Here is a 12406-nt window from a genome sequence, read left to right on the forward strand (position 1 = left end):
TAACAATAATAATAAAATGTTTTGAATTTAACCCAATTCTTTGTTATTGCAGAGGACCCCCCTTTGGTTCAACATCCTCGTCCTTTGTATAGGACTAGGCATACATCAAGAGCACGAGAAGAGGGCAGAACATCCGAAGATGGGGGAAATGATGAAGAAGACGATGCTCCACTTAGACTTTACATAGCTTCAAAAATAAAATAAAGAAAGAAATGATTGTAATCTACCTTATTTGATAATGACTGATTTTTATGTGTTAATGAATGTAATTATGTGCTAATGAATGTTCATGAATGATATGTGTTGATGATTATTGATGAATGTTGCGTGTTAATGAAAGTTAATGAATTTTATGTGTTAATGAACATTATGTGATAATGAATGAATGTTATATTTTAATAATGGATGAAAGAATGAATGAATGTTAGATGTTAACGGGGAATTTAGAGTGATGTTAGGGGGGGGGGAGGGGCCAAATGAGCTTCCACCTTCACGTGGTTGGCCCTGTTAAGTAGAGAATATTAAACTATTCTTGAAACAAAGCGAAGTTCAATAAGATAACACACTTTTCAATATTTCATTATGTTGCACAGTTAATCTTATTGAATAATGTACGTATATTGAATCTTAATTGCAGGGTCCAATAGAGCCAGCACGAACAACACCATGGTGCGACTGCAAAAGTTGTGAATATGCCTCATCATGAATAAAGCCGAATTAGTGCATTCTCTGTAAAATCTCAAATGCTCTATACTTTGGAAGTTTTGAAATTTTTATGATCATATCGGTCCCCTACCTAAAATCTTTTTTCCTTGATTTGTTTGTGATACACATTGAGAGATTTTTGTTTTCCTTTTATTTATGCATGTCTTAACCATTCTCCACATACTTCCCATTCTTATTTAGATTGTTGTATTTTTACATATGTTGGAATCTGTAGTTCCATGTACATGTTTTCTATGTTCTTTGTAACTGTATGAAAAGGTGTAAAATATGGGTATAGTCCAAAATCTTGATTACCAACAAGCTATTGTTGTTTAATAGTTCCAGTGTTTGTATTAAATGAAATAGTTTAACCCTTTTAACATGTTTCATAGCAAACCTGCACTTTGTATGCAATCTTATTGTTACAGTTCAATTACTGAGGTGATGTGATTTTCAAAAGTATTCCGACGAAAACAAAATTGGTTTTCATTTATGTATTTTATTAAAATTTTAGAGTTTCCTCGTGAACATTTAAACTTAGAAGGATTTAAAAATTCAATACAAGAGTATTGGACATAATTTCTAGAGATAGAACTGAAACTCTCTCCCATGACTTCAGATTGTTTCCATGCTCTCTAGGCTAGTAGCTTTCAGACACAAAACATAGGTCTTCTAAATTCTATCCCAACATTAATTAGTTTCTTTCTCTTCTTTTTCATCCTTTTGGAAAGAGAATTGGAAATTGTTAGGAACGAACATCTTCCTAGGTGATTTGTTAAAATACAATGGGGATCTCAATCAAATTTTAATTCACTTCATTTTAAGTTATTATCACAATTAATTGAATTATACTTACAAAAGGCTTATATTTCCAAGGTAAAATATTAGTATCTTTCTTGGGTGATATTAGATAGCAGGGTCTCTTGGCTTAGACAAAATCACCCTCTCATTGTATTCAAAGTAGATGCATAGCAAAGCTAGATGCATCAATCGTTAAATCATAAACAAACACAAGCTCAAAAATTTTGTTACCAAGTACGCTTGGAACCTAGCTTGTAACTAACTAGTTCATACTAGATATTGTTTGGGTATGGTATTCAATTCTATTAGAATCTACAAAATAAATATTAACCTAGAAATTAATGTAAGTGATAACATTTTTAAAATTGTTAAATATAAATGATAATAAAATCAAAATAGCATAACATAGTTGATTTCATAAGAGAGAAAATGAAAAAGTTCACAATATCTTCACTCGATATCCAAGATTTTTAATCCATGAGGATGAAGATGAGGATGAGATAGAAAACCAAAAGACAAGGAATTGTTTATCCAAGTTTCCAAATTTTTGAGGATAAGGAAAAAAACATAATCCTATGAAAGATGGAGAATGTGCAAGTCATTATCTCAAGTTAAAAGAAATTACTTAAGTAAACTAAAAAAACAAATGCAATATCATACTTACAATAAAACATATCCACTTGGTGAATAAAATGGTGCATTGGCACACCCCCTTAAGTGCAATTGAGGTAAGAAGAAATGGGTCACAAGGTTAGGTATCCATGTAAAATATGAAATAACCCCAAATTATAAAGAGAGTGTACCCTCTTGAAGTAGAGACTAGAAAATCCATAGGACAAAACTCCATCCCAAGTGACATATGTGAAGGATAATATAGACCCACCCCATCCCCTAAAGTTGGTGCCTCCACAAAGAAGAGAGAAAAGCAATACAAAATGTTGAATGGTGAATGTTGTAGTAGGTTCATTTGCAACAAATGATGCACCTTCCTTTCACAATATAAAAATCTTGAGTTGTCAAATTGTTGAATTCCCATTCAAGTGGAATGTAGAAAGGAATTCAGATGTATGGTTTTTGAAGTGACTCATGTGTCTTGATGTTGATGTTCAGCTATGATTGTTCCATAGAAGATTCGGGGACTACAATCATTGAAGTGTGAGACCTTAATTAATGTGAAATAGAATGTGTCATGTTGCATGATATGGTGGGGATATAACAAGTGAATTTACAATGGGAGACGATGTAACTCGATGGGCATTGTCATCAATGAGAAGACAAGTATTCTCAATTGTTTCATCAATATTTGAAAGGTGAGAGTCCACAAACAGATTTGAAATGTTTAAGTAGGCCTCCCAATGAAGTGGATCTCATAGACACGAAGAATCCTATATAGAGAATCATTGAGAGCCCTTGAAGAAGCAAATTTGAACTTTGATGAAGCAATACATGATGGAGGAATATCTTGTAAGAGGAAATCAAAGTAATTATGGTGTCATCTAGATCTGAAATGTGGTCTACTTTTCAAAAAAGTAAAGATGCTTGATAGGAATGTGTCCTAGTGGGGTGAATCTAGAAGACATATAATCATATTGCAAAGAATCAAGGAAAGTTCTAGAAGAAGCAAGTTTTAATTCTGAAGTAGCAATGTGTATAAGAGATGTTCTCATTTGTAGATGGAGTATCAAGAGGAGGATCACTAGTCCATGGACCATGTCATTGTTGTTAAATACCTACGCTTTTGTTCATAGTCACTTGGTGTAGGAATGAATTCAATGAGATAGGTTAGGAGATCCTACATAATGTAATTTTTCACTATCCCTTGTTTCGAGTACAAATGGTTCTCTGAATTTATCTTGACAATAGAATGTTGGACTTTAATACCATAATCCATGATGAAAACTGCCAAAAATGGAAATTTATCTTAGTTTGCAATTACAAAATGCTTTTGTATAGGCCTCTCAAAGATTAAGTACATCAAATTGAGACTTTATAAATTGAGTGTATGTATTAGCAATCTCCCAAATTGTTCAATGGTCTCCAAACCTTGTCAATTTTTTATTTTTATTTTAACTCAAATATGTATGGTATAGGCATATCATTGGTTGTGTGATTTTTTTTTTCCTTAAATGCTTCTACGACCAAAAGAGACAAGTTTTAGATGAAAATGGGGTCTTATGGGCCTTTTTGACACAATGGTAGGTTCTTTAGACGTGAAAATGCCCCAAAAACTAGTCGATTGCCTTAAGTTACAAACAAATCCTTGTTTGTGAGCATGCTGCTTGATCTCCAATTTTGGTGGAATGAAAGATAATATTTAATTTCTCAAGCCTTTTGGATACTTTGAAACCACCAAAAAAAAGCTACTTTGATCATTGAAATGTTGAAGTGACTTGGATAAAAAAAGAAAACTAAGTCGAAACTTTAGAAGTTAGTTTTTTCTTGTCAAATTGTTTTCAATTTTCAAATCATCCAAGGATGCAAGAGGAGTATATTTTGTTATGACAAGATTAAAAAAAACTTAGAATCTTTTGAAACCATTGAAACATGGGGACCCCTTCCCCCCTTCCAAAATCCCTATTTTTTCAGGATGCAATACTTAGGGGAAACATCCCCTTGCCACACCACTTAGGGACGTCCTAGGGACTCCAAGGAGTCTCTTGACCATCTTGAGGATGCCTATGAGTCTCCCATGGTCCCCAATTAGAAACTCCAATTCTAAACAAAAATGGTGAAATTATTGTGAAAATGTCATCCGTATTAAAGGTTTGGCAATGCTCCCTAACCTTGATGGGGGCTCTACCCCAAACCCCCCACAAGGGGCACTACCCATTGACCCCAAACCTCTACCCACCATTCTTATTGTTAATTCAATCGTTTCCATTTTTTTATGTTGACTAGTTTAAACACTTAGTATGCCAAAGTTTCATCTGCAATTCTTATACTTATTCTAAGTTTGTTCCCAAAGTTCCAAAACTCTACCACCATTGTTAATGTTCAAATTTCAATGCAATCATTGACATATTTTTAATGTTTATTGTAAAATTTACATAGTGTGGCAAAGTTTTATTTACAGTTGTTATACTTATTCTATACACATCCTTTTATAATTAATTTTTTAAGTTGAATATATATTTGCATCCCACCCCACCCCCTTTGTCATCCCCCTGTCGTCCCCAAACTTAAGCCCTTGGTATGTTAAGATATGAAAGCTCACAATAGTTTCATTTGATATGTTAATCGAGGAAAAACCTACAATATATAGCTTCCAAGATTCCAAATCCATGAGGATCATGAAGAGGTAGAAAACCAAAAAAAGAAATTGCTTATCCAAGTTTCCAAATTTGTGACAAGGAAAAAGTAGAATCTCAATCAAAGAAGGAGAATGTGCAACTCATTATCTTATTCTACCTAAGTAAAAATATTACCTAATTAAGATTTTTAATAGTGGAATATCACACTTAGGATAAAACATATCCAAGGTAAATAAAATATTACATTGATAGGCTTCTTTGGTTGCTCTAAAAGTGGTGCCTTATGAATTATGTTCTTGGATACTAAAGTTTCCAAATTTTGGGCACTCTTGATAGCTTCTCGTAGAGATTGTGATTCGAAGGCTTTAACCAAACCTTTCAATAGTTTTTGTTGATGTGTTTCTTATGCACTATGCAACACAAAATAAAATACTAAGTATTCTATCCTCTCTTGAACAAAATCCTCCCAAGTGCTAAACTACGTGATCAAATGGGATGACTCCAAGATTCCAATAGTCAAGTCTTGACTTTATATTGCAGATAGACTCAATGATTGTGATGTGATATCTGCTGGAATCACAAGGGGGACTTACATTGCTTGGGTCAAGACCTATCCATTCTCATGTTTCATGATTGATTTACACTCCATGATTTAGGTCATCCTTGAGCAACATCTCGACCTAGCCAAATTTTGTTTTTTGTACCCTAATTCTTTAATTTTGACCCCTTACTAGCATTGCCTTAGGTTTCATTGGAATTATTGCTTCTCTAGCATGGGCACATTTCTAGGGTTCATTTGCACAAATTGCTCTTGATGAGAAAGCTAGTATCATGACCATGACTTAAACAAAATTTTAACTTAGTCAAATTATCTCTTCCAAACTTCTATGAGTTCATCGCTTTCATTCTTCATCATTTGGATGTCTTTTGTCATTGGAAGGTAATTCTTGACCACCATAACTCAATCTTGACCTATGCTACCCTAAAACCCTAGAACCTAGTCATGTTTACAATTGAGATCTTGGTGACTTGATCACTTAATACAGCTTAATCATGCAAGTCTCAACTAACTCCGACTCCAACACTTAAGCAAATCAACCCTAGCAACCAAATACTTTGGGAAATATCTTACAACTTGACAACATGGGTAATGATGGAGGAATGGAAGGTGAGACCTATAGAGGTGAGAGAGAGAGAGAGGGTGAGAGGAAGAGATAATGACCTGGAGAGGGTAGAGAGGGAGAGAAGAAGAGAGGGATGGAGAAAGAGACCTAGAGAGGGGAGAGAGAAGAGAGATAGTAGAGAGGGATAGAGAAGAGAGATAGAAGAGAGATACCAATGTCAATCTTTTTCTATAAAAAAAAAATTTCTGAAAAATTGGCCTATCATCGGAATTCCGACTCCAAAGGGTAAAATTCTGATAGAGGAGTGTCGTCGGATGCACAGCATCCTCGTCGGAACTCTCCTGGAGGCCGTCGTAATTACGATGACTTCCAAGAGAGTTTTGATGAGGATGTTGTGTTACGATGGCCTCTAGGAGAGTTCCGACAAGGATGTTGTGCATCCAATGACACTCCTCTGTCAGAATTTTACCCTTTGGAGTCGGAATTCCGATGATAGGCCAAGATAGCGACGGTATTCTTTCGGGGTATGAGCATCCATGGCAGCCATCAGAAAGGTTGGAGGTGATGTTGGAATTGTGACAACCACAAGGATAGTCAGAATTTCCAACACAAAGTTTTCGATAGCTTTTTTTGTCGGTAGTGCGACGAAATTGTGTCGGAATTCCGACAATTTGCTGTCAAAATTTTGACCCGAATGTACTAGTGATCTAAAAATGCAATGTGATCAAAATTTTGAACAAATGATTGATAATGGAATTAGAATGGAAGAAGCTATGGTAAAGAAAGGTGAGCTGAAGCTATACAAAGATGGAGTTCATCCTCCTAATAACAATAACAACAACAACAATGATAAGCCAAAATTTTGGAATAGAAATCGAAATGTTGTCAATGATGGGATAGTGGATAACAACAATGTAAAACCAAAGAAACTGGTTTTTAATTTATCCAATCACTCAACAGTGGCTCAAAAAAACAACAATCATCAAAAATCAACTTTCAACAATTTATTTCGAAGAAAATTTACAAACATTGGTGAACCACTTGGATCCACATTAAATATGCTTCTCGCAAAAAAATTGATTACTTTACTAGAAGGAAGAAACTACGAACCTCAAGTAAAACCCTCTTGGTGGAACGGTGACCATTATTACAATTTCCATCGAAACAAGGGATATCACACTGATAATTGTCAGTGGTTTAAACATTTCATCCAAGATTTGATTGATAATGGAGTGATAAGCGTGGATGGACATACGACAAACAAATCTCATATAGATATCAAAACTCCACTTCCTAACTATGAGAAGGGTCAATCATCAACACCACATAATGATAAAGGTAAAGAAAAGGTGAATTATGCTCATGCATATGATAATGTAGTAAATGTGATTATAGTTAAAGAAAAGCAACATCAAGAACCTACTCATACTATCACAAGAAGCAAAGCTAAAGTTGTTTTGTCAAGTCCTACAACAAACATGTGATCCACTGCAAAACAATACAATCTAGTGGATCAATTATAGAAAACTCCCATGCAGATATCCATCTTATAAATTTTAAAGCTTTCACCGACACATAAAGAAATTCTTGAAAGAGCATTAGTAGATACAACAATGTCCAAAGATCTTGATATAGATCAATTCCAAACCATGGTGGGACATCTCACAACCCCTCACTGCTTATCATTCACCAAAGAAGATGGCATGTCCTTGCAACATCTTCGTAACGCTCCCTTGTATATTGAAGTCCTCACTCAGAAGACACACATTAAACATGTTCTAATAGATGGTGGAGTTGGTTTAATCATTTGCTCATTGAGTCTTGTCTGTTCTCTAGGTTATTCAAAAGATGCGGTTGATCCCTGAAAAAAGATCACCATCAAAGCATGTGATGAAGAAGAATGTTCCTTTAAAGGGATTGTGATATTATCCATCAGAGTGGGTCCTTTGCATAAAGACACAACATGTAAAGTTATAGACTTGGACTTATCATACAACATACTCTTGAGAAGACCCTAGATAAATGACATACAAGTTGTTCCATCAAGATATCATCAATGCCTAAAATTTCCCTATAATGGGCAGGAAATCACAATCTCAGTAGATTCAAATCCAGTTCAGTACCATAGTAATCTAAAACCAGCTCAAGAGGTCATTGATCCTCATAATAGGGAGGCATCGTCTTCGAATACACAATCCAAAGAAAAATCATTTGCCTCTATTTTGTCAAGTATGGAAAAAGAAATGCAACTAATAGATCTAGGGAATGAAGTATATTCACTATCCCAACTACCACTTTCTCCTAAATCCTATGGAAAACCATCAAACTTTAAACAACAACCATTTGTGAAATATCTTCCAATATTTGATGGAGCATTTGCTAGTGCTGGAACCTTATCAGAGGAAACAAAAGACAAAGATGTGCTGCAGTGGCTATACAAGGATGAATAAGTCCAACAAAAGATCAACAATGTCAAAATACCTATAGAAAAAGTATGGAAAATGATTTAACATCCTTCAAAAACTGGGATACACTGGAACAGGTCCTATAGGAAAAAGACAAGAAGGTATCTCATAACCTATCCAACCTCATACTCCATAGGCTACAGACAAATTAGGCTTAGGGTGTGGACAAGTTACTCTCCAAGAGAACACATCTTCTAGCCAACAACAAGATGAATATGAAAACAGACAAGAACAACTTGCAATTGAAAGAGAAGAAACAACTTCCAAGCAACGAGAACAAACAAACATGAAATGGCAAAAGAAGCAAGCTTCCAATCAACAAGAAAAAAAAACTAAAGGCACCTCCCAAATAGTATTAACTCTCAATCAAAACAAGAAAGAAGAAAATACAAATCAAGGAGAGCTGATAGCAAGGTTGAGAGAACTTAGTCTCAGTCTAGAAGAAGCTGAATATGAGAGAAGAAAATCTATAGAAAGAAAAATAGAAGAAATAAATCAAAAGTTGCAAGTGAGACATATTCTAATGAATGGGAATGGGATACCTATCATTATGAATAATCAGATGAAGAAACTTTCTTTGAAGAAGACGTAGGAGGCGATGTAATCCATACATATGCAGGGCAAACGTTAGGAACTAGCCCACTTGAATTAGAATCACATTCGGCTAAATAGACTTAATCAAGGACCATTAGGATCTCCTTGTGCAAGGTCATTCTAATGAGAGTACCGTTCTAGACATTGACATACATATCAAAAACTTTGACAACTCAATCATGACCCTAAATACCCTCGAAGCATCTCAACCTGAAGACCCCTTACCTCTAATCCACCCCGAACTTAATGAAAGACATACTGCCATTGATACCTTTCTTAATGACCATTCCATATCCTTATATCTTAATGCAATCAAACCCCCAACAACTTTCACTAGGAATTTCAACAATGTATCTTCCAGTCAAGCGGGTGCCAAATCTCCCAGTCGCAAAAGTGAAAATAAAGAAAATAATATCAGGTCTACTACTGAAAACCATTTATTAGCAACATTAGACTGTGAAAAATAAAAAAGAAAGGATGCATCTAACGGTGAAAACCTCCTTGAGGCACCAAAAGATGAGAGATTTGACACCTTACCTGAGCACTATCAAGAAAGGTCCATTTTGATCGAACCAATAGAGACAGTTAACATTGGCACAATAGAGCAACCAAATATTCTACATCGAACAACTTCTCTATCAGAGCAAGAAATGCGGAAATATATGGAATTCTTCAAACGACTCCAAATCAATTTTTCTTGGTCATATGCAAACATGCCAGGGTTAGATCTAGAGCTTATTATGCATCACTTAAATGTCAATCTAGGAGTCAAACCTGTTAAATAGAAATTAAGGAAGATGCATCATTATATCACTCTTCTTGTCAAAGCAAAATTAAAGAAATTACTACATGTGGGATTCATCAGACCTGTAGCATATCCTCAATGGGTATCAAACATCGTTCCTATTTCCAAACCAGATAAAAGTATCAGAGTATGCACAGACTTTAGAGATTTTAATAATGCATGTCCAAAGGATGACTTTCCTTTGCCTAACATTGACATCATTATGGATTTAACTACTGGACACTCCATGTTTTCTCTAATGGATGGTTTCTCCGGATACAATCAGATTAAAATAACACCTGAAGATCAAGAAAAGACAACTTTCACATGTCCATGGGGTACTTTATGCTAGAATGTCATGCCTTTTGGACTAAAGAACGTGGGTGCTACATATCAGAGAGCTATGACAATGATATTCCATGACATGATGTATACATTCATGGAAGACTATGTGGATGACATATTGGCCAAATCATACAATAGAGAAGACCATATAGGAATACTGAACAAGATCTTTGACAAGTTAGAACAATACAAGCTACGACTCAATCCCAAGAAATGTGCCTTTGGTGTTACTTCAGGTAAGTTACTAGGATACATTGTTTTAGCTTGGGGTATTGAAGTTGATCCAGCTAAGGTTAGAGCAATCATGGGAATGGCATTTCCCAAAAATATCAGTCAACTAAGATCACTCCAAGGAAGACTATAGTCAATCAAAAGATTTGTTGCTCAGCTAGCACATAAATGCCAACCATTTACTCATCTATTGCACAAAAATATTAATTTCAAGCGGGACCATCAATGTGAGAATTTATTCAACAAGATCAAGGCCTATCTCATGCAACCACCTATCCTAATGTCACCAATTCTAGAAAATATTTTGTTACTATATGTATCAACCACCGAAGTATCATTAGAAGTTCTGCTTACACAATAGAACAATGAAGGAAAAGAATGAGCCATCTACTACATTAGCAAAATATTAGTGGGATATGAGATCAACTATTCACCAATAGAAAAATCATGCTTGGCAATAGTGTTTGCCTCTTAAAAATTAAGACACTATCTACTATCTCACTCCATCAAGTTGATTGCTAAAATCGATCCATTGAAGTATTTTCTCAACAAGGCAACATTGACATGAAGAATAGAAAAATGGGCCATGATCCTAAGCAAGTTTGATATTGAATATGTAGAAAACAAAGCTATCAAAGGGCAATTCATTGCCGACCAAATAGCAGAAGCACCGCTTCCAGATGATCGTCCTTTGCACATTGAATTTCCCAATGCTGATATCCTAATGGTGACCACAAAGACATGGAAATTATATTTTGATGGATCATATACACAGCATGGATTAGGAGAAGGCATTCTATTCATCACACCACAAGGACATACAATTTCAAAAGCATACAAATTAAGCTTTCCATGCACTAACAATATAACAGAATATGAATATTTGGTCAAAAGAATCAAAATGGCTATAGAGTGGAACATTACACAACTTTGGGTCTTTGGATACTCTCAGCTCGTCATCAAGCAAATCAATGATGATTATCAAATAAAGGATGAAAAAATAATGCCTTATAAGAAGATGGTTGATAATGTCAAGAAATACTTTGTCAAAATAACTTTTCAATAGATTCTAAGGAATGACAACAAAACAACAGACGCCATGGCAACACATACTTCTTTACTTCAAACAAAAGAAAATCAAAAGCGTTACGAATTCCTAGTGGAAGAGTTGTTTTACCTTGCTCATAATTGTCCTAATTTCCAAACTATTTGTCACCTTGTTGGGCATGATTCATCCTGCTATGGCCAAATTTATACATACCTGAAAGATAATATCCTCCCCCTTGACTTATCAAAGAACCAAAAGAGAAACTTCATTTGCCAATCCTCCCATTATACTCTTGTCGTGGATACCCTTTTTAAATGAGGTCTAGATGGTACTCTCTTAAGACATCTTGAGCAAGAAGAATCTGAGAAGTCCTTAAATGAAGTCCATAATGATGTTTGTAGCACTCATTCAAGTGGTCTTACCCTTTCAAAAAAATTCATAAGCTTGGGCTGTTATTGGCCAACTATGGAACAAGATTCTTTTCAGATAGCTAAAACATGCAAACAATGTCAGATCCATGGAAATTTAATTCATGCACCAACACAAGAGCTTCATGCTTTGGCAACCTCTTGGCCTTTTTGCCAATGGGGTCTTGATCTAGTAGGAAAGATAAATCCTTCTTCATCCAATGGTAACAAATTCATCCTTGTAGCTACAAAATATTTCACAAATTGGATTGAGACAGTACCTCTCATCAATATTATAGGAAAAATTGCTGCATTTATCTTGATCTACATCATATGTCGTTATGACATACCCATGAACATTATCACTGATAATGGGCGACCGTTCAAGAACCAATATGTACAAGAGCTATGTGAGAAATTCAAGATCCAACACAGATTCTCCACACCTTACTATCCACAAGGAAATGGACAAGCAGAAGCATCAAATAAAACTATTTTGAAAATCCTCAAGAAGACATTGAATGATGCTAGCAAAGATTGGCATATTCAATTGAACCCATCTCTAGGCCTACCATACCAATATCTACACACCAATGGGTGCCACACCTTTCTCTCTTGTCTATGGATCAGAAGCAATACTTACAATCAAAG

The sequence above is a fragment of the Cryptomeria japonica genome, chromosome 2, assembly GCF_030272615.1.
Source record: "Cryptomeria japonica chromosome 2, Sugi_1.0, whole genome shotgun sequence".
NCBI lineage: Eukaryota > Viridiplantae > Streptophyta > Pinopsida > Cupressales > Cupressaceae > Cryptomeria > Cryptomeria japonica.